The sequence below is a fragment of the Mustela nivalis genome, assembly GCF_964662115.1.
Source record: "Mustela nivalis genome assembly, chromosome: 12".
Classification (NCBI taxonomy): domain Eukaryota; kingdom Metazoa; phylum Chordata; class Mammalia; order Carnivora; family Mustelidae; genus Mustela; species Mustela nivalis.
The window spans coordinates 36,624,425-36,646,542 of record NC_139031.1 but is presented as its reverse complement, the minus strand read 5'-3'; the positions used below and the strand labels follow the sequence as shown (position 1 = coordinate 36,646,542).

The 22,118-nt window shown below is 36.4% G+C and overlaps 1 protein-coding gene and 1 long non-coding RNA gene across 5 annotated transcripts in view; both read right to left on the bottom strand.

The window, feature by feature from the left end:
* The window catches only part of LOC309845316, a 101,766-nt gene extending 80,218 nt beyond the window's left edge, over window positions 1-21,548 (bottom strand). Inside the window, exon 1 of the long non-coding RNA XR_014301207.1 lies at window positions 21,462-21,548. This is a non-coding gene — a long non-coding RNA (uncharacterized lncRNA). The remainder of the gene's footprint in view (window positions 1-21,461) is intronic.
* IMMP2L (inner mitochondrial membrane peptidase subunit 2) overlaps window positions 1-22,118 on the bottom strand; it is an 861,434-nt gene that overhangs the window by 760,961 nt on the left and 78,355 nt on the right. The window lies entirely within an intron of this gene.

Here is a 22,118-nt window from a genome sequence, read left to right as displayed (position 1 = left end):
GGAGGAGCATTTGGCTGGCTCAGTGGGTTAAGCCTCTGCCTTAAGTTCGGGTCATGATCTTGGGGTCCTGGGATCGAGACCCATATCAGGTTCTCTGCTCACCGAGGAGTCTGCTTCCCCCTCACCCCCTTTCTACCTGCCTCTCTGTCAATAAATAAATAAAATCTTAAAAAAAAAGAAAGGAGAAAGGAGGCAAGGCAAACGGATTTCGTATTAAAGGAAGAAATCCTATGAAACCAATCGCATAAAGGCCACAAATTAATAGGGCATATTCAATGACTGGAATGCCGTATCATCAAAACAAGGTGCCTAAATTCTACTTTGTCAATAAAGAAATCCTACAACTTCTCTGGATATATCACTAGTAGCAATAAGAAAGAAATTAATACTTTCTTTAAAAGGCAGACTTAGGGGCACCTGGGTGGCTCAGTGGGTTGAGCTGCTGCCTTCGGCTCAGGTCATGATCTCAGGGTCCTGGGATTGAGTCCCATATCGGGCTCTCTGCTCAGCGGGGAGCCTGCTTCCTCTTCTCTCTCTCTCTCTGCCTGCCTCTCTGCCTACTTGTGATCTCTCTCTGTCAAATAAATAAATAAAATATAAAAAAAAAAGGCAGACTTAAGCAGAAATTAAGAGAAAATACATAGGTCACAGAGAATATAAAACGAATGGAGTCTGTACGTACAAACTTAAGACAATTCTGGCCACTAATGGGCAGTAGAGCTGAGAGAGCGATACCATTAGGAGATACTACGTTACTCAGTGTTACATGGAATGGTTTAAACTTATCTTTTCCTAGTAACATTTCTATATTAATCAAGATGCAGGTTTATAGTTTAATTTTGCGCCTTACTATAAGGTTCTTATCAGCAACAATTCTGTATAATCTACCATGACTATACATATACATCACATTGAGTAAGGCAGGGAGACACTTAGCATGTCAGACTCCATATTGCCTCTATTTTCCTTGCTGCTGTGGCCTGTAGCTTAGACATGTTCCAGTTAAGATCTGCAAAAATTGCTTTTTATCCAAATTCCACTTCATCTGAGAAGATAAGGAAGTGTGTACATAAATGACTATGCTATCTTTGAGATTTACAAGAATGACATGACCAGATTCCTGTACACAAAGATCCACTGACCAAGGACAAAGAAGACCTGCTCAGATGTCTACAGATGTCTGTCAACTTTTGACTCCAACCCCTTCCCGTTCCCCACTCTTTCTAACATAAAAGGAGCTCAAATCTCACGCTTGACTTATAGGCTTATTGTGTGGCAAGCAGAATGAGTTTGGACTCAGTTATATGGCAATTTATGATTTATTGTCTACATCTGAAATTAAAAGCCAGAAGCAAACAATTATTTTAACAAGCTGTCAAAATATGCAAAGTTTTGCCCAAGAAAACACTGTTTGTACAGGTCTTTTGAAAAGTAGATAAAACTTGGAATACCCTCAACAAACTTGTTACATAAAATTGTCATAAAATTCCTATAAAACTTATGACTCAATTGCTATCAAAATCTTCCCTAAATGAGACCGATTTCCAACAGAATACCACAGTTTTTAAACTCTGACAATCTCCTGCCCCCTTTCTCTTGCTCAAAAGAAAGGACAAAGGAGCATTACATGTTTATTTTTTATTAATGTCATTAGTGAATTTTATTGCCATCTTGAAAAATATCCAACAGTCACTTCCTGTTCCCCTGCCACTAACCTCTCTTGGGCAGGCCCAACTCCCATTCTCTGGAGTTGGAGGGGAAGGGAAGGAAATCTGATTAACAGGTTCCTCCCACCCTCCAACTCAAAGCCAACTTATTACTCCGTTTATGTATCGCCGTCATCTCCTCCAACACTCCTGGATTCCCCATGACACCAAACTATTCTACGACTTCTCTCCTAACATAATACATAATTTACACATTTGTTTTATATATACATATATATAAAACATATATATATATTTAAATGGTCTCTTCTTACTAGAAAGAACGTAAAGACACGAGCAGGGATCTACATGATTTTGTTCCCTGACCTATCCGAACTACCTAGAACAGTGCCTGACACAGAGTAGCTACTCAAAACACACTGAATCAATTAATTCTTAACTTTGCCTAGGGCTCTATCTGTACCTAACTCCCCATCTGAGGTGCCACAAACTAAACCACATGCTGCTCCAATTCTAATTACTTAATTTGCACGTGATTTTTCTCACCCTAATGTCATTGCCATGGGTAAGAGTTTGTTGCCACAAGAACTGGAAGTGGTATCTCCACAGTTTAACTTTCATTAAAATCCTAAAAAAATACTTATGTTCTTGGCTAACTTCATTTTATGGCCACAAGAAACCCAAACATCTAATAGTTTAGTTTGTTTCTTTTACCTCCTTGCACAATGTCTTCAGAGTCTCTTCCCCTGAATACTTCTCTCCTTTAAATTTACTACCTCCATCCATTTCTATGTACCTTATCCATTATGCCTTCTCCCTACCCTTACAGTAGACCTACTCCTCTGACTTTCCCTTCACCAATAACAGTGTCCTTCAAAAACCTCCAACAAAGCCCATTTGAGCAGAAGAAAAGGTAAGTAAGATGAGATGAGCTCATTAGGGTAGGCCCTAATACCAAATGGCTGGTGTCCTTTTAAGAAGAAAGTTGGGAGAAGCCATGTGCAAAGACAGAGGAGAGATCTTGTGAAGACACAAGAAGTCAGTCATCTACAAGGCAAGGAAGAAAACCTCTGAAGAAAACAGCATTGTCAACACTTTGATCTCAGATGGTGTTTAAAACCGAAAAAGTCCATTAGTGGCAGATTCATATACACATTTGTGAATCTATTTAGCATATATAAGTAGATGCTATAACATGCAAAGGAATATGAAAGGAATATAAAAGTATTCCTAGCAAATTGTAGCTTTACTTTAAACTGATACATGTGAAGGTAAATGCTACCTCAGAACAAGTGAAAGGAACAGCTCACTTTACTGTTATTATGGAACAACACCCAGGGCTCCACTATTTGCCCTTGAATCAGTGAGGGAAAAGGAAAAAAGACTGAGGCAGTGGGGGGAGTGGGCTGTCACCAAGGTGATTTTGAGCAGGGCTGGTATTAAGTAACTCGCTACCTCCTACCAATCAACATCTACCTCCTACCAATCAACATCTCAAGCTAACCCAAAAATGACTATTTCATATAGCAAAACCCAATCATTCTTGTTCTTTTAGTTGTGAAAAGGAAAAGCTCCCTAAAATAACATGCATTCATAATATAGTAAGTATACAGTAAGCACTCATTAAATACTTGTTAAGTAAATTCAGCCCAAATTAAGTGCCAGAATTTTATATGTAAAGGCTTAGGACTCAAAATGTATATTACCAACTGATAAATATAATAACGGTTAAATAAATATATCTTTATGTTCAATAGGAACTTCATGCATTCGTACACATCTAACACATCATCAAACCACTGTGAGCCAATTTTACAATAAAATGAAACACTTTTGATTTGAATCAAATAATTCTCCAGTAATAATTTATGTCAGTCACATAGCTACCAGAAAATGAGAATAAATACTTGTTTCCAAAATTAATGAGTCAAAAACAGTAAGGAAGTTAATATTAATTTATGCTCAATTTTGAAATATGTATTTTATTATAATAATTTTAGTTCTGCCCTCTAAATACATCCCATGTAAATCACTCAAGCTAAAATAATATAGTATGCTTTAATGAACCCAAAACACCATCATTATTTTATGTTCCTTAATTGTTCATATACCAGTAAGAAAGGAAAAAAGCTGACAACTGAACCATGATACAATGCTTTCCTATCATTTAAGATTTCTTGTATTTTTTTTCTGTTTATCATTTTTTCCATTGCTCAATTTCCATACCTCTGTATCTATATAATTTATCTTTCCAAGACCAAATCATAGGATTTGGAAATTATGGTAGTACCTAAAATACACTTATCTCAATTAAAGCAATGACACGAGGACCATATTCACACATATGCAAACAATGACAATGACATAAAAATCACCACTGGGTCAATAGAGAATTTAAGAAGCTATCAATTTAAAGATGCATCCCAATTTAAAAATGCATCCTGGGATGCCTGAGTGACTCGGTCAGTTAAGCGTCTGCCTTTGGTTCAGGTTATGATCCCAGGGTCCTGGAATCGAGTCCCGCATTTGGTTCCTTGATAAGCAGGGAAACTACTTCTCCCTCCACCTGCTGCTCCCTCTGCTGCGCTCTCTCTGACAAATAAATAAATAAAATAATAAAGATGCATCCTAATTTCAGGTACACTGACATATGAATAAAAATGTCCATCTTAGAAACCACAAAACACCATTGTAATAAATGTATAAATCTATATAACATGATTATAAAAGGTAAATGGGTTACAGTCAGAAACCCTATCACTAGACGGTCATCATTTGCTTCAATCTTGGAACTAATAAATTCCACATAGACTGCTAGAAACGTATATATCTTAAAAGCAAGGGGGCGCCCGGGTGGCTCAGCGGGTTAAGCCTCTGCTTTTGGCTCAGGTCATGATCTCAGGGTCCTAGGATCGAGTCCCGCATAGGGCTCTCTGCTCAGCAGGGAGTCTGCTTCCCTCCACCCTGCCTGCCTCTCTGCCTACTTGTGATCTCTCTCTCTCTGTCAAATAAATAAATAAAATCTTTAAAAAAAAAAAAAAAGTAAGACCCAAAATTTCAGTGAAGGCAAACAGCCCTTCAGAAGTAAAAAGAAAATGTGGGGTCCTTGAATGAACCCAGGTTAATCTACTTCTTACTGACTGAAAGAATAGTAATAGATGTTTGATTCCAGTCACAGGCCAAGAAAGATACAGCATGAAAGAGTGGGCTTAAAATAGAATAATGAAAAAAATCACAAGTAGGCAGAGAGGCAGGTGTTGGGGGGGGAGCAGGCCCCCCGCCTGAGCTGAAGGCAGAAGCTTAACCCACTGAGCCACCCAGGCACCCCAATCACTACCATCCTTAAGCAAATAATCACCTTTCCCCTTTTTGAGGTACTAGTGACATACCTTTTCCATTTTTAGTCATCCAAACTACCTAGAATAGTAACAGCTTCCAAAGTTGTTATTTTAACAACCACCTCAATTAATATAATAACAGGCTTTTTTCTTAAAGGACTATAACTCCAACTAGTTGTGATCTCCTTGAGGATATAGGAGACAAAATTCTTCCAGAAGTCCTAAATTCGAAGTACTTATCAATGACATCAATCAGATTTCCTGCTAAATTTTATTTCTTAATTGTTGGCCTTCTATAATTTCATAAACCTTATAAAATTTTAAGTGCTTATTGCTGAGGTTTGCAACACTGCCTACAATACCTAGTAGTCATAACCATTAGTAAATTTGACCATGACTGCTCACAATAACCTGGATTCTCACCATCAATTTGTGAAGTAAGTATGGCAACAATCATTATTCCCCTTCAATACATGAAGAAACTTAAGTTTAGGACTTTGCCCAAAGTCACACAGTTAATAAGTAGAGTTGTCACAACTGAATCCCAGGCCCTCTGACTCTGGGTCCAGAATATAATCACAGACTTAATGCCCATGGCTAGGAGCTTTCCTTTCTTCTCTCTTCCCTCACATAACAAATGATATTTCTCCTGAGATCTGGCTTGCTCAGTTACAAAAACGCTTCAGCATGGAGTTAGTTACTATTAATGTGATAATTCTCTACCTGATTACACTTGCATTTAGCACCGATATGGTAATATGAGGTACAGCAGAGACTAGTGGAAATATATAATATTGATGGTCAGGTGATCAGATTCTGGTGGGACTTCAATACTTAACTTTCCTGTGCCTCAAACTCTTCCTTTGCAAAAAGCACAATGAAATGAAGATGATCTCTAAGGTCTTTTCCTAATTAAAAGCCTGATATTCTAAATCCTTATCAATAACAATCAGATCTCCTGCTAAATTTTCTACCTCTTGATATTTAGTCTTACATAATGTGTTGAAAGAACAAGAGGAAACTATAGAAACTTAACAGTTAAATTCTATAGTGGGAGAAAAACAGAGAATACATAAACAGAAATTTTAATAAATTCCAACCATTGCCTGGCTAAGGACACTGACTATACTCATTTCAAACTAGCAGGTTTTTGGATAAAAGAGATCTATACAGACACAATTGTCACAGAAGCCCTTCTAGGTATACAGGATGCTGTTATATTTTACTAGTTTATAACATCCTTTTTCTGTACATGGCAAAACTACACTTTTCTCATTACACATGCCCTAGTTCTTCCCATAAAGTTATTGTCAAGTCTCCAAATGTCACTAATTTGTCCCTTAAAGCAAACATATAAAATACTCTTGACATATGAAAAATGTTCACCATGTCCTTCAGTTGCTTCAAGATATAGCATGTAAAATCATTGAGTTTCTAAATAGAAGCAAATACCTAGATGTTTTTGCCTAAAAGATTTAAAACAAATTTCTCACCTCTTCCCCCCTCATTTGCAGCTTTTAGGCCACTTAACCTCCTTCAATCTCCAAAATATAAATTATATTTTCAATTGGTAAATTAAAACAATTGGTAATTTGGACTACCTGGTTAGCATGAAAAGGGTTATATGAGCTAATTTTCCTTGTATGAGTACATCTTTGTAAAAGTAAATTTCTATTAAAATGGAAACCATTTCTGTCAATTGAGCCTGTCACTAAAAGTAGTTTTTAAATGGTTAAAAAACTTTGATCAGGCAAAGGAAACAAAAGTGAAAATGAACTTTTGAGACTTCATCAAGATAAAAGCTTCTGCAGAACAAAGGAAACAGTCAACAAAACAAAGAGGCAACTCACAGAATGGGAGAAGATATTCACAAATGACACTACAAAGGGCCAATATACAAGATCTATAAAGATCGCCTCAAACTCAATACCCAAAAAACAGATATTCATGTCAAAAAATGGGCAGAAGACTTGAACAGACACTTCTCCAAAGAAGACATACAAATGGCTAATAGACACATGAAAAAAATGTTCATCATCATTAGCTATCATGGAGATTCATATCAAAACCACACTGAGATAATACCTTACACCAGTTAGAATGGCAAAGATCAACAAGACAGGAAACAACAAATGTTAGAGAATATGTAGAGAAAGGGGAACCCTCTTACACTGTTGGTGGGAATGCAAGTTGGTACAGTCACTTGGGAAAACAGTGTGGAGACTCCTCAAAAAATTAAAAATAGAGCTACTCAATGAGCCTGCAATTGCACTACTGGGTATTTAACCAAAAGATACAGACGTAGTGAAAAGAAGGGATACTTGTTCCCCAATGTTCATAGCAGCAATGGCCACAATCACCAAACTGTGGAAAGAGCCAAGATGCCCTTCAGCAGACAAATGGATAAAGAAGATATCGTCCATATATACAATAGAATATTATGCCTCCATCAGAAAGGATGAATACCCAACTTTTGTAGCAACATGGACAGGACTAGAGGAAATTATGCTGAGTGAAATAAGTCAAGGAGAGAGAGTCAATTATCACATGGTTTCACTTACTTGTGGAGAGGATATTAGGAGAAGGAAAGGAAAAAGTGAATTGGGGTAAATCGGAGGAGATGAAGCATGAGAGACTCCTGTGGACTTGGAGAAACAAACTGAGGGTTTTGGAGGAGAGTGGGATAGGGAGATAGGTGAGTCATGGTGGGTATTATGGAGGGCACATATTGCATGGAGCACAGGTGTGATGCATAAACAATGAATCCTGGAACACTGAAAAAATAAAATAAAATAAGAAAAAAAAAGAAAAAGATACATTAAAAAAAAACTTTGATAAATTTTTAGAGAATGTTACTGTTACTACCATCAAATTCCTATGATAATGCTTTAAGAAATGCACTACCACTGTACTACCCTAATGTACCAAAAAAATTGCCCTAATTTATCAGTAAAAAGATTCCTCCAATCCCTTTCTCCTTTGCTTCTCTGACCTATGTCCTTCAAAAAATTCTCTCTGAGGAACAGAAGAGTGCAAGAGACTCTTGATCTCAGGGTTGAGTCTAAGCCCCATGTTGGGTGTAGAAATTACTTAGAAAAATAAAATCTTTAAAAAAAATTTTTTTTAGTTCTCTCTTTACAAATTTCCAAAAGGGGGTGCCTGGGTGGCTCAGTGGGTTAAAGCCTCTGCCTTCAGCTCAGGTCATGATCCCAGGGTCCTGAGATCGAGCCCCGCATCGGGCTCTCTGCTCAGCAGGAAGCCTGCTTCCCCCTCTCTCTCTGCCTGCCTCTCTGCCTACTTGTGATCGCTAAATAAATAAATAAATAAAACCTTTAAAAAGAAAAATAAAAATTTCCCAAAGAACCAATTTTTTTAATGCTCTCTCTCCAATCTTTTCATCCTTTGCTTTGGGACCCTTTTCATCCTTTCTCCCCTTTGATTCTCTGTCCATATTTGCTTTTCTCTTACTTCACTTCTTCATAGCTCATTTGCTTCCACAAGTTCAATGAACATTTCTACACTGGTGAATCCCCAAGAACATTTCAGTCCTCATCTCTGACCAATCTCTGATCCTGTGTTTCCAGCTGCCTTCAGGATAGGTCTATTTGAATGACATAATACTCTATTAGAATTCAAAACTTCTAGTTTCTCTATATCTTCCCAATCTCGCTATTCCTAATCTCATACTTTGGGACATCTAATTCTCCTAAGTAATCCTAACAATTTCAAATCCTCACCATACTGCCAACCACAAATCCAGAATCAATTAGGTTGACGGCTTTATTTCATTGCAGGATGCTAATAGGTCACGGTAAATAGCCACATACAAAAATTATGATGACTGTTTTGAATACAAACTGAAAAGTTCATAGTATTCTTTTTTTTTTTTTTTTGAAGATTTATTTATTTGAGAGAGTTGGGAAGGGGCAGAGAAAGAGGAGAGAGAATCCTTAAGCAGACTCCCTGCAGAGTGAGGAGCCAGATGCCGGGCTCCACCTCAGGACCCTGAGATCATGACCTGAATCAAAATCAAGAGTAGGCAGCTTAACCGACTGAGCCACCCAGGCACTCCTGGGGTTCACAGTAGTCTGTAAGTAAATGTACTGTGGTTCACTCTTTCCCTACTGAACATTTGTTTCTAATTTTTCAGTATTAAAAATAAAATTACAATGTTCATTATTACAATTCTTTTCATGTTCAAAAATAACCCCTTAGTCTAGCAATATAGAAGCGGAATTACTGGATGATAAGGTATAAGGATTAAGATTCTTGATTAACAGTGACAAGATGATTTCCAAAATGGTGTTATCATAAAATGTTAGCTCCAGGAGACAGGGATCCTGTCTGTTTTCCGTGTACTACAAGCACCGGTAATACAACAATAAGCAGCAAACAGTACATGCTCAATAAATTTTAGTTAAATATATGAATCAATCAGCCAATAAGCCCTATGAAAGTGTTTACCCATACTAAGTAAACAATCCTTTCAATCCCTGCTCTATTTTCCACTCCCCTTTAAGAATGGCCATATCAACCTTCAACCAACAAAATATGAGCAAAAAGGACATGAGATATTTTCAGGCAAAAGCTTTAAGAGCCATTTGCCATGTTCTTTTTCCCTGTGAGAGCAATCAAGACAACAGATAAATGTTTCTCTTCATGTAATTATTATTTATCATTAGTATTTTCACATAGTAAAGTGTAAAGGTTTTTTTTTTTCCTTGAAATGCACCCTTTTATTAAGCACAAAGTTGCAGATAATGCCCTTAAAAAGAACTCCATGCGGGAAGGCCCTTTGATAGGAGCATTACAGGTGTGGAGTCCCAGTCCTAAGAAAAAATACGGAGCAATAAAGGAAGCTGCTAAAGTCAGAAGGCATCCTTGACTCTGCTTTGAGATCAAGCTGACTTTGAAAATCAGAGAATACTTTAATTCAGAGAATTCCAATAAAGTTTTGCTAGATTTCAGTGAAATAAAAACGCTTCATAGTGCAGCTCAAAGATAGTTTTATTGCAGCTCTAGAAGCCCCAAAAAAGCATCAAGAAACCAGGCAACGTGCCTCATTTTAAAATTCCTATATATGGGCTGAAATGCACCCGAGCATAAGGGTAGAGGAGATAAAGAAGAGAAGGTAACCAGAGCCTCAGATATAAAATATAATTCAACTTGATATATTTTAACTGCAATAAATAAACCAAACAAAACAAATGTATGAAGATCTGGGCATGTAATTTGAGTTTCTGAAGAAATTTGAACCATTATGATCTAAATCCCATTAGATAAAGAATATATTTTTTCTACAGCTAAACACATTGGTGTTTAAGAGTTTTAGTGTGACTTGCAAGACCTAAAAGAATTTAGAGGAAGTCCAAATGGAAATGAGAAGCAAGTTTAATGCCAATCAATTGGCATTTCACAAAGGTAGAAGAGTAGGATATTTTCTTATTGTTTCATTTGTATTACATAAGTAAAGGTGTTTGGGAGAGACTTTTAAATAAATGTTTGCTTTTTAAATTTTTATTTTAATTTATATTATATAGAAATATATAAGTATATTTATATTATTTATATTAATAATTTTTTATTTTAATATTTTTCCCATCATAAAACTAATTTATGGTCAAGGTAGGAGCTATGGAGTACAATAAACTGCAGACAAAAGGGGGGAAATACCACTTCCAAAACTGTGATCTACGTGAATCATTACTTCATATCTTGGTATATGGCATATTTCCCCCGTTGTATTTTTCCCAGAGAAGCTTTTGCTTGTTCATTTGTTTCTATATACTTTAATTCTTCTTTTTTATTATGAAACATAACAACATAAGCTTTTACTCATGTTACCTCAATCTATTCACAGGCTTCACTTTAATACAACATTCCATCAAGTGAGCATTTCGCAATTTATATTTTGCCTTAGTGCTGGGTACTTGCCTTCAATTTCTTTTACCATCATAAATAATTCTGTAAAGGACATATTGGGCAAAAAGTTTTTCCTGTATTTCAAAATCCTTTCTTAGAATATGTTCCTCAAAATTGAACTACTATATATCAAAAATGATAATCAAAATTAAAAGGCAATATGATTTCTGGGTTTGTAACAAACTAATACAGGGCAGGGAAGTGGATGGGAAGTACAGATGAAACAAGATGGTGCATGTTAAAAAATTTTTAGAATAAGATGTTCAAACAAAAATAAAAAGCAGACCACATTCCAAGAATATGAAATTTTTTTTCATTCTAGCAAAGATGGAAGTTTAAGACTCTTGAGGCACATTGCCAGACTGCTTCCCTAAGGGCTGTAATCATTTTTAATCCCAACATAACCTGAAGGTTTATTGTGAAGGCTTCTTTACATCCTCTTTTCTTTCGAGTCTTTGTTTATACATTGACTTTGGCATGTGTCTCTAACCTCCTACACATTTTTTCTATCGAGATAGGTTTCTGAGTTTTTACTTGATTCTTGACACTAGCAATTGCTTTTATATGCTCTGTTCATCATGGAAAGATGACTCCAGTCAGAACAACAACTGGATAACACAATGATTTATCTAAGGGGTATTTATATACTGTTGTTTACAAGGCAAAACTGTATCATAGTATTGTTTAGCAAAAATTAGAAGCAATCATTACTGTATTACTTCCAGGGGCTGCACAGTATTTCAAAATGTAGGCTACAAAAATGTTTATGTGATGTAATTCTGCCTTGCATATATTATATACATACCCATATGTACACACACACGGAAAAGAAAAAAACCCTAGAAGTGCATATACTAATAAAAATGGCATCTTCTTAGGGGGTTGAAATTACCAGTGATTTTTATAAACATCTTTATTTATATGCCTTAATTTTAACAATAAACATTCTAAATGTATATTTTTTTAAATTCACAACTAAAGTAACTCTCAACATATAACCAATCATTAACCAAGTCAATCTAGCCTCAATTATTTTCTGTGGACCCTACCTCCCCTATCGAAAGTATGCTAGGAATATACAAACATAGAGCCAAAGGGTTTAACTTTTACTACCCAAACTACCTATCATTCAAAAGGTCAATAAGACCTGTCACTCTTGCTATAACTGGATCTCTGACCCCTATCTTAGATACATCTTAGATCCTCAGGAGTTTTATGTCCTTATAATTCATTTTTGATTACTTCACTGTCAGTCAAGATTTTGATATTCATCACTCCCCCCAGCCAGGCTACTGCTGGGTAGATGTAAGACACCACTCTCAACTCACTACCCCAAATTATATTTAGGCATTTGAAAGCTAACCAAATCCTTCCTTTAGCCAGGGAAATGGCACTTTATAGTGATTTTCACCCCCAAATGTGTATTCTTGATTTTGCTTTGCTTTGTTTTGTTTGGGGGGGGGTTAATTTAAATTTAATTAGCCAACATATAGTATATCATCAGTTTCAGATGTAATGTTCAATAATTCATCAATTGCATACAACACCCAGTGCTAATCACATCACCTGCCCTCCTTAATGCCCATCACCCAGTAACCCCACGGATAGTGGGGGGGGGGGTGTTGTGCTTGTTTGTTTGTTTTAGGCAGGCCCCATACCCAGCATTGAGACAAATTCAGGGCTTGAACTCACAACGCTGAGATCGAGACCTGAGCTAAGATCAAGAACAAATTATTAAGATCAAGAGTTGGACGCTTACCAACTAACCCACCCAGGCACCCCTATGCTTGATTTTGTTTAATTGTGGGGGAAACAGATACTGTTTGAGCTCAGACATCACGCAAAAATGACAGGAGAAAACACCAAATTTAGTAGCTTTTTAGGAATGGGTAAGGAGCTGTGGAGAAAACCTGTGAAAAGAAAATCTTACGGGTATTTGGAAACTGTAACCCCTCTTTTTAACTTAAAAATAAACACAAGCCTTTAAAAAAAAAATGCCCTTACTTGGCTTAGCAGAACATAACTCAGCTGCAACAACTATAATGAACAAAAAGTGAATATTGTTACTGTATAAAACACATGAGATACATTGAAATGTACTGTTTGTGTCTGATTGAGAGTAGTAGCTGTAGAGTTCATTGTTATAAGAGCAGACTGACTGCCTGGTTAAATGACTAACTGGCAGAAAGGCTGAATGACCAAGAGCACAGCTCTGAGGGGAAAAAGGCCCCAGTCTGAATCCTTACTCCAGCATTTCGTGGGTGACCCTGGACAGGTTAACTCATCTGTGCATGCATAGTTTCCTCACTGTATGGTAACATTTCTTACCTCACGCAGTTACTGGGACAATTAATTGAGTAATGTATATAAATCATTTAGAACAATCACATAGTAGGTCCTCAGAAACTTGTAGTCCTAAAATTTCCTACTCTATCTATTGTTGAGAACTATACACAGTTCTACCAAAGACGAAATTGGTTGTAACAAGAGTAATTTTGTGGCAGCAACAGTTTTTGGCTCGTTTCCTACTACTTCCATGAGTCACACTGCTTACACTCGCTTAAACACACACAGTACAGGTGATTTTAGAGAATAAATTTTCAATGATCACTGATGTTTACCTTGGAGATAATATGCCAGATCCCAAGTTCATGGCTGGACTTGTTTAGAATTACAAAGTTGAGAAGGTTAATTACCATTTTAAGCATGATGATTGGCCATTACCTTGTTTTCCTTTTGAGAAAAGGGCAAAATATTCTTACTAAATATAAAAATATTCCCGTTGACAATTTATTCATTGCTATTTATGACCTCTAGTTTTCTTTCAAATCAAGCAATTAGATTTTAAACAAACACTCATGAAATAGAAGCAAAAACCACTTCCCTCAGCATATTTAGTACTTCCTAAAGGTCTCCCACAAGTAACACCCTCCAATTAATATTTATTCTCTTCCTCACAGCATCGACGACTAGGCTGCCAAAGGGAAGCCAGTTGCCAGCTAAGGCATAGGAGGATAACAACAATGGGACTTAGCCAGGTGAAAAAATATGTTACATTATAAATAATGAATATCTCATCCAACTGAAATATGCTAGAAGAATTAAGAAGCCAGGAGACAACCAACTGTAAAAATATTAAGAAACAGGTGACAATTAAAATCATTCTTTCTCAGCCCAATTAGATCTACTAACTGCCAGCATTACTTTCTACTTATATTAGTATTACCTCAGGGAATCTATTGTTTTCCTATAAAAGCCAGCCAAGCTGCACAGCTTAACCAAGGTATTTCTCGGTAATAGTTTTCAAGTATAGAAAGCTTATCTGTAAATAAAGGATACATCATTCATTGTTATCAGGATGTCATTAATCTTGTTGCTCAGGAACTAAAATTATCTCTAGAGGGATTCTTTTACAGAGAAACCAAATAAATCTACTTATTAACCTAGCTCCTATAAATATCACATAAGTAAACCACGTACTTGACCATTTGCTACGGGTAGAGGTGTACTGTCAGGACATGCTGATCACACTTCATGACTAGTATTTTCACAAACCATCAAGAAGCCTCAAGTTTCATCACTAAAATGAATTTCAGTCTTAAAGAATTTCAGAAGAGAGGGAAATACAGAAGAGAACATCCAGAGTTAGAAATGGAAGAGTCAGTTAGGATTTATATGCCACATAGGAAGAGAACAAATGGAATCAGCACAAGTTTTAAACAGACTCGTTATCTTGGTTCTGTTGAAAAGAACTCTGGAAGCAATATGGAAAATATATCAGAAAAAACAAAGTCAAAGAAAGACCATGTGGGATCTTAGTGAGGGGACCTGAACTGAAACATTGCAAGAAAGAGAAGAGAGAAATACTGAATACATATTTCACAGGTGGACCCCCAAAAGACTCTGTATCTAACTCTATGTAGATGCCTCCCACTGCGACTTGTGACTAAATACAGTAATGTCAAAAATCAAAATTATACACAGAGGGAGAGAATACATTTGGTATGGGAGAGAAGGCCACGTTGTGTTGAAAAAATGCACAGAATATCATCATACAGATATACCCAGTAGACAGCTAAAAATTAAGGAATGATGCTTAGGAAAGAAGTCCAATAGGCAAGAAGTCAAGGACAGTGGGCAAAGAGCAAAGAAAACTGAGAAAGTAACTAGCAAAAGAGAGAGCTCAAAGAAGAACCAAGAAACCATGAGTGTAGTGTATGACAAGGGACAAGAAAGTTTCAAGGAGGAGGTATATACACAGTGTCTGATTCTGCTAAGATATCAGGAAGCATTAGTATCGTGACTATTGTATTTAAACATTGAGAAGGTACAGGAATTGTTCCCAAGGAGTTTCTATGGAAACTCCTTAATCTTAAGATCTAGATTGATTTCAATGGACTGAAGGAATAAGTGGATTAGAATTGAAGAGAATTCACAGACTACCCTTTCTAGAAGTTTGAAAATAAAATGTACAAATTTGATTCAAAATCATGACTGATTCCAGGGACTGGAATCTGTTACTATTGGGTGCAAGAGTGTTACTCTGTTACACCTAAAATTAACTTCTCCAGCTTCTCTTCACTTTGTTAACGTGCCAACTAGACTTCAAAAGTACCTATATAGCTCACATTATATTTCTATTGGACAGCCCTGATCTAGAGAATGCATATGAGATTGGGAAAAGAGCAGGATCAGAAAGGCTCTGTAAAAATCGGCCCTTGTTAAAGCCTCTGCCTTCAGCTCAGGTCATGATCCCAGGGTCTTGGGATCGAGCCCCGCATCAGGCTCTCTGCTCAGCAGGGAGCCTGCTTCCTCCCCTCTCTCTCTCTGCCTGCCTCTCTGCCTACTTGTGATCTCTGTCAAATGAATAAAACCTTAAAAAAAAAAAGTCGGCCCTTGCGTACGTGTATCACATTAAGGCTGAAGTTTCTAAAGAGGACACCCAGGAAAACTTCATGATTGTGTAGCTGAGGAAGCTAAGGGCCTAACTGATTTTGATGGCTTACTCAGGTCACCTGTCTCATTAGAAGGAAAACCCAGAGAACTCATCTTAGGAGTTTACCTCTATTATTTCACTTCTTGAGATGGCAGTGAAAATTTAACAATTTGAATTTTAAAAACTATACTAGCTTCACTATTATGTACATCTCATTCTATACCACATCCAATAAAATGCCTACTTATAATAAAAAACATAACCTCTAAACATATTAAAATCATGACCTCAATAAACATTGAGTTTCCTATGTGCACCAGCCAACCTATGATATAAGAATTTAAGGTATATCAACCCAGGATTTGTTTTGCTTTTGTTTTACTTTGGATATATATACACTCTGAATTTACTTCAACCTAATTCCTCACTAATTTTAAAGCCAGCATCATGCTTTCAAGTATATACCTCTTGAAAAACAGTTGTAAGAAAACATATGTGAACAATTTCGAAGACTTTACTTCTTAACCAACTGAGCCACCCAGGTGCCTCAAAGAATTTACTTCTTAACTATTGTGCCATTACCTGCCACTTGCGAGCAGTAACTCACTAAGACACTATTGTGTGCCTAAGTACAATACTCTAGCAAGTTAAAAATGAGAAAGTTCATAGTATTGCTGTAATATATGATCATAAACCACATTTCAATATCTGGTATCATTTCAACACTTGTTCTCCCAATGAAACCTTCAAAGCTCATTCAAGGACGAAATAGTCAAAGGTCAAAGGTCAACCTCAGTTTCAGGATCACCAACAAAATTATAACCAACTGGGGCGCCTGGGTGGCTCAATGGGTTGAAGCCTCTGCCTTCAGCTCGGGTCATGATCCCAGGGTCCTGGGATCAAGCCCCACATTGGGCTCTCTGCTCAGTGGGGAGCCTGCTTCCCCCTCTGTCTCTCTGCCTGCCTCTCTGCCTACTTGTGATCTCTGTCAAATAAATAAAATCCTAAAAAAAAAAAAATTATAATCAACCAAAATCTCTGGCTATATTTTCTTGAATACTCCAAGCTATTGTAAATCTACTTACATGTCTTATATAAGAAAGGGCACATTAAGAAGGGGGCGGGGGAGGAAAGGAATGACATTTATGACATTTCCTTTTCATGCTAATTTTCCAGGCGAAAATTGAAAAACAAACATCACTTTAAGCTCTATACAGTACTTAATTTTGTGAGATAGCTTAATAAGCTAATAACTGCCAAAATCATGATAGTTATTTTCAGCATACAGTTATTGCTCCAAAATACAGAGCTAGAAAATGAAAAATAGATTGTCTGATAAGACAGCATGTTTATTTCATTCTGTATACCCACCCTGTATTTGTTTTAAAAAACAAATCTACTGTTGGTATTCCAGAATGACATTATGGAGACTGACAGAAATGAAGAATCCTAGCCCCCACTTCTTGAATATCGGCTGCTATCTCAATGTATCACACAGATAAAACGCTGATGTGAACCTAGCATGGAGTTAGGCACACACGGGGTGACTGAGCACTTCAAAGAAAGTTTTCAATTTTGATCTACATGTTTTCAATTCTTTGCCTTGTTAGTTGGGGCCCCTCATCAAATAACTGGAGTTTGTGCTCTCATCCATTTCAAAGTTATTCCAGTGTGGACCCCCAGAAGACAGCCTGCCCACGGGTTGCAGTAATCTAAAAGTACAGATCCAGAGGTCATTTAAAGCCAAGAGGCAGGACATCCTTAGAAGAGTTTTCCAGTTTTCCCTCATTGTATGTGCCATGTAGCTTACTGCATAGTAGGTACTAAGGGTCCCACAGTCATCCATTCTTCACAAAGCCTAATCCAGCATGGTACTACAGAGCATCACTCTCCTTCAATGCTGGAAGGCTGCATCACAGGGCTGGGCATTTTTATGGCAGCCGACTTTATATTAAGAATAAGTGACTTAACAGGGAGGGTGGGGAGGTTGCATAAGGATCGGTAGTAGACTATATTTCAGTCTTCTACACATAACGTCCATCAATTTGATATGAAGCCTAAATCTGGTAGAAGGGATTTTTTATTTCCTTAACTCTGAAGGCATCATGGAGATCAGGTCACTAAATTCGGGGACAGTCCCATTTTTCACTGCTAGTAGTGAAAAACCCAGCTTTGGTTAGAACTTCACTAGTACAGGTTAATACGGGATCTAGACATGGTCACACTTATATGAGGCTAAGCTCTAACACCTTGTTCTAGATCAACAAACCTATTCACCACTTCCTCCACACAACTTTTCATGCTTGCCTCAAAATCTTCACACGTGCCATCTCTAAAACTCTCTTGCTGCTTCTCTGATCAAGTACATACCACCCCATCTTCAAAACCTACTTTCAAATTCTCCTCTATTTTTCTTTCAATTCCTCTTCCTTCTGGGATTCCCTAGTCTCAGTATCTTATTAATGACTGTTTGTAGGGTTCTATAAACTCATCACACACTACATTTTTTGTAACTCACATCTATAACTCATCACACACCACATTTTGTGTAACTTTTGTGTAACTCATAAACTCATCACACACCACATCTTTGTCTCACCTCTACGTTGATCAAGGACACACAAGAGTAAAAACTATGCCTCCATTTCGCTGTGCCATCTAAAAACACTCACCACCAATGGTATACGGTTCAACCATATCACTTAATTTAAAACAAAACAAAAACAAAAACAAAACCTTTTTTTAAAGCTCTGATGTGTAGTGTTCACCAATTTTCATGATACAAATACACCATATAAATACTCACACTCATACAAATACTCACTGATTTCAGGTTACCAACATGAAATCACTAAATGCAGTGTTGTGAGGAAATGCACACACTGACTTGGGAGCCAGTTCAAGACAATGTACGATGTTGGGCACAACTGCTTAATTAATGAATATGTAGTTTCCTTCCTAATATGCCCACCTGCCACACTTTTGACAAGTCTCAAAAATACTTTTTTATTCAAGACACATTCATTCAGCAGAATCATTAAGTCCCACAAAAGGAGGTGCTTTTGCCTGTTTTCCTTACTGTTCTATCAGAGTGGCTAGTTCTATGCCCAGTGTAATCCCATAGAAAGTATTTGTCAGATTAATAAGTTGTCAACATTTTTAAATATAATAAAATGGTATATAGGTATCCATTAAAAACTGATATGCCTCATATTATAAAATAATTAACCTACACATGTGGAAAATAAAATAATCACAGAAAAAAAATTGTCAAGTTAAAGGGCATGTTAGAAATTATTGAGTGCAATCTCTGCATTTTATGGAAAAAAAAAAAAAAAGAAATCCACAAAGTTAATTGACACACAGTCCCTTAGTGCCAGAGTTAGTCTAAAACCCAGGTCTCTTGGTATCTTGTCCAAATCTTTTCTGAGTAGATAATCATGATTGCCCCTTGGGTTATTATCTACTTGAGCTAATAACCTGTTGAGGAACAGGTTATTATTATTATTATTATTATTTTGAAAAGCAGACTTTTTCATTGGTTTTCCACATTAATATACAATGTAGAACTACATTTAATATGATATCTAATAAAAGAAAAATCAAGGTAATTATAAGACTATCAGTGACCAGAAAAAAAGTCTGTAATTATAAAAGATATTTCTGTATGAATCTGACGACCTTTTTCTCAACATAGCATCACAGAAGCAGAGATTAGCCCAAATTCTATATTCATACCATCTTTAAATTTGGAATCATCTATGAACTTAATTATCCTGATTACCATTCTATCTGATCATCAGTACAAAGGTCATGTAAAATTAGACCTTATATTGATTCCAGAAATGATTACCCAGATCTTCCCACAATTCAGAGGCCTAAAATAAAAACTATAAAAACAAGAATTTATCAACATCTTTATAAAATTTTAATAATTTCCATGTATATATAAATTACTGGGTTAATTTGAGAGAAAAAAATCTATCTTTAGACAATATTTGGGATTTCTACCCATTTATTTTTTTAGTAAGACCTGAACTGAGAAACCCTTACAGAGATCCTAATTTCCTATACTGCATTTCTCTGAATGCTTCAATTAGGCTTGCAGCCTCTAAACATGTTTCAATTGTCAAACACAGAAGAGAATCCAAATTTAAAGAATTGATCAAGAACAAAAAATACATTATAGCAAAAACTATAGTATTTAATGGATTATGATATTATTCTCATGAGAAATTACTTTTCTCCATTTCATTATTTGTTACCATTTAAAAATCTACACACAATAAATGTGTTTAAAAAATCATATGACTCTGGGCGCCTGGGTGGCTCAGTGGGTTAAGCCGCTGCCTTCAGCTCAGGTCATGATCTCAGAGTCCTGGGATCGAGTCCCCGCATCGGGCTCTCCGCTCAGTGGGGAGCCTGCTTCCCTCTCTCTCTCTGCCTGCCTCTCTGCCTACTTGTGATTTCTCTCTGTCAAATAAATAAATAAAATCTTAAAAAAAAAAAATCATATGACTCTGAAGATAACTAAAAACATCACTAGCCTCTGTTTCTAGAGTAAAAGTGAGTATTCAAAGATAATTGCAGGAGGTTAAGTTCGTTAGCGAATATTCCCCTAACACCTAAGGCAGTTTTCTGATTTTTTTTTTCAGTATGATCTTATTACTGCCTAATTATACATATTGCTTTTCTTCCTTTTTGTTCAACTGAAATTCACTAGAGCAGTTTAACCTTTCATTTAGAATCATTAAATATACACCCCTCCTTCACTGATAATTGGCCTCTTTATTAACTGATTTCCCTTCTTGATTTATTATAAATCTGTTTTGCCAAATTTGGATCCATTCTGTTAATACATTTTTTACCTTCCTTCTACTCAATTAACACACTGTCACAGTTACCAAAACTTTTCTATTATTTCTTCAAGTTCTTATTGCACTTTAAAGATCCTCTAGTAGAGTAATGAATTTTTAATAAACCTGGAATATTTTAATGATTCTTCCTTAATTCTATAATGAGATTTACATGAGACATACTACTCACAATGAAATGTTTCCTACTGTTTTGTCGTAACACTCTACAGTAACTTTACAGCAATCCAAATACGTAAATCTTTGCAATGTAACTTATGACCTCTAAAAGCACAAAAAGCCATATTATAATTATCATATCCGTAGCCAAATCCAACTGAGCCAGCTTCTCTGTCAGCAATTTCAACATCCATACAATTTTTAATAAAGTGAAACTTATATTTGTGGTGCCTTCAGTAAATATTAACATGACCTCGGAATGTGAATAAACCTGTCACTAGATTATGCAAGGAATAATCTCTCATAATACAGGGCACCGAGGCTTCTTATTAATGGAAATAAACAGCAAAAAACAACAATAGCAAAAAAAAGGATTCCTCTTCCTTCCTGGACAGAAATGTTTCCCTGAGCTCCAAAGCACAGATAAAGTTTGGTGGCTGTTGCTTTAAGCCCTTTCCCTCTCTTATCAGCCACAGCCACATTTCCCAGCAACTGCCACCTCCAGTCACCAAAAACAGTGCCTTTCTTTATAAAAGGTAAAGAAAAATAGGAGGTAACTACTGACCTTGGATTGAATAAGATTATGCTCAAGTTTTGAGATTCCTTCCACATTTCCGGGACCTGAATTATGAAACAGACTGTGGACTCTAGCATTTCTGGTAAGAGCAAGTGAACAGAGTGTTTACTGGTGGGAAGTGCATTGTAAGTTGACAAAACAGAGATAACCAGGACAAGATTAACTATTAGAGTCTTAAAAACTCAACTGCCAGAGTAAATTATAAGGACTAAATAAATGTAAGATTTCTACAGGTTTCTTACTTTAAATAATTTTAAGCAAGGAAGAAAGGATTTTGCTCTCATCCTCCTGTAAAACACCTGTCTGCCAACTTTTAATTTCTCCATTTTCAATCATTTCCACCAAAGACATAATCTTAATAAACACAGATTCAGTTGATGCTGTTGACCAAAAGAGCAGGTGTTCAAAGTCTCCTCATCCATTCTAAAACTTCTATGTAAGGTACCAACATGGCTTCTTTTCTTCCAAAATTTTCCAGTTGGTTTTGACTCCAGCTTCAAAAGGCTGCAAATGTCTGCATTTTTCTGATATTCTGAGTGATTGATTCTTATGTCCGGCTCCTCAAAACTATTGTCATGCAATCTTAAAATGAAAGAGACCTTAGAGATCGACTAGTCTATACTTCATAGTTTGCAGATGCTAAAA